Source organism: Littorina saxatilis, linkage group LG4 (genome assembly GCF_037325665.1).
Source record: "Littorina saxatilis isolate snail1 linkage group LG4, US_GU_Lsax_2.0, whole genome shotgun sequence".
Classification (NCBI taxonomy): Eukaryota; Metazoa; Mollusca; class Gastropoda; order Littorinimorpha; family Littorinidae; genus Littorina; species Littorina saxatilis.
Genome location: NC_090248.1, coordinates 36,089,276 through 36,091,775, shown reverse-complemented (window position 1 = coordinate 36,091,775; position 2,500 = coordinate 36,089,276).

The following is a 2,500-nucleotide window of genomic DNA, read 5'->3' as shown; positions in this document are numbered from 1 at the left end:
AACTTCCCTCAGCTTGGAAAAACGCTTTGGTGATTGCTCTTCCCAAAGACGGTAAACCCCGGCACCTGCCGACAAGCTACCGCCCAATTTCACTCACACCTCACCTTGGCAAGGTATACGAAAGAATTGTAAAAAACAGACTAGAACACTTTCTTGAAAAAGAACAACATTCTTCCCCTCTGCCAGGCAGGCTTCAGAAAGGGTCGAGCCTGCATGGAGCATGTGGTAAAACTTACAGCCCACACCAAGAAGGCTAAAGCACGAGGCATAAAAGTGCTGGCAACCTTCTTCGACATTAGAAGAGCATTTGACACGGTCTGGCATGGAAAGCTAATTCAGAAAATGTCCAACATGGGGATCTCAGGGCGCCTGCTGGAATTTGTCCAGGAATTCCTCACAGACAGGTCCATGGCTGTTAGAGTGGGGCAGTCCATCTCTCAAACACATGTCCTAGATATGGGGGTGCCTCAAGGAAGCATCATATCCCCCATATTGTTCAGCATCATGGTCCACGATGCAGCAAACCTGAACCTCAAGAGGGCCTCATTGTCTCTGTTTGCCGATGACATGGCCCTCTGGGAAGCAGTCAACTGCAAGTCAGAAAGAACAATAAAAACAAAAATGGAGCGGTACCAAGCAAAAGTCGACCAGATCGCTGACTACATGCAGACGAATGGCTTTGAACTATCTACCGAAAAAAACGTGTTCATGGCCTTCACAGGAGTGCAGCTTGTCAAAGGACATGTTCCATTACCATAAATGGGGTGCAGCTGCTGCCAGCAGATCAAACCAAGTTCTTGGGAGTGACATTCACAAGCTCTCTCAGTTGGGGCCCACACATAGACTCACTTGTGAGAAAAGCTCAACGCTCCCTAAATCTGATAAAGGTTCTGAGCAGAGAGTCGTGGGCAGCCGGAAAACCATTGATCCATCTTGTTCGTGCCCTTGTTCGGTCGCGCCTCAGCTACGGCCAAGAGGCTTTCTTTGCAGCTCCTGACAGTCAGTGGGTAAAGCTTGAAAGAGTAGAAAGAGCCGCTCTCAAAGTGGCGCTGGGGGTCCCCAGATCGGCAGTCTCCACTCTACTTTACCAGGAAGTGGGATGGCTGCCACTGAAAGAGGAATGCCACCTCAGATGTGCACAACTGGCTGTCAGAATACACTGTGTCCCAAACACGGCAGTGGAAGTATTTACCCCAGACATGGGAGATACCGACCACATGCAATACAAAGCTCTTGAATCCAAGACTCATACATACCAAACAGTGCTCCCAATATACAACCATGTGAAGGGCATATGGGAACAGAGTGCCCTGTTCAAGGAAAAGCTGGTTACAGGTGGTACTCTTCCTTACCCTCCATGGCTGCTTGAAGCCCCAAATCTGATCATGGACTATGGAGACGGCCTCAAAAAGGCAGAAGACCCATTGCTGCTACCCACAGTTGCAAAAGAAAAGATCGATCAACGATTTAAAAGCCACCTACAGGTCTTCACAGATGGTTCGATCCTGCAGTCAGGGGAGGCCGGGTGTGCCTTGTCGATTCCTGGACTTGATATAACACGAAAATACAAGCTAAACAAGGGGATCAGCATCTTCTCTGCAGAGTTATTTGCTATCTACATGGCCTGCACACTGATAAACGATCTGCCAACCCCACCTCTGGGGGTGGTCATCCTCACGGACTCAAAATCCTCGTTGCAAGCACTTGCATATGGCACCAAGAACAGAGGAGAGATGCAAACTGAAATTCATTTCTTAGCCCACCAAATTATGACAAAAGGAACAGACTTTTCCCTCATGTGGCTGCCATCCCACACAGGAATCCGGGGAAATGAAATGGCGGACAGAGCAGCAAAAGCAGCGGCTATGTCAACCATGCCAGTGACAGACATTCGGCTCTCCTGCCAGGAAGCCAAACTGCTGCTAGCCAAGCTAAAAAGAGAGGAAAGAGAGCAGACACTGTCACAAACATGTGAAGAGAGAGGATGGATACACCTCCCCTACAATAGGAAAGGGCACCACCTCCCACTCCCCCCGAGACCCATGAGCCTGTTGCGTCGCTTGCGCACGGTCAGCAGCCGCATCTACTGGGACAAGGTAGTCTGTCAGTGTGGCAAGACTGGACACCTCACACACGTGTTTGAAGGTTGTGACACTCTCAATGAAGAGATGTCTAGTCTCATCCGCTACAGAAGGGAGAATGCTCTCAGTCTGGGAGACTTTCTCCGCCCACACCCATCACTCGGAGAGAAACCGATGATGGTCTTGGTCACCAATCTGTTCACCTCAACTGTTGCGAGCTGGCTCTAGTGTGCTTGCAGCAGACCCAGCACAGCACAGATCCACTTCTGGAATCTTAAGCTAAATGTGTCCCAAGACACACATTTTGTAGTCCTGGCATCCTGAAAGGCAGAGGCCCCAACCTACAGGTTTGCTTCCATACCAAAAACGCCTCCAGACACGGGAACTTGGGAGCAGAGGCAACAGCTCCGCTTGAACCT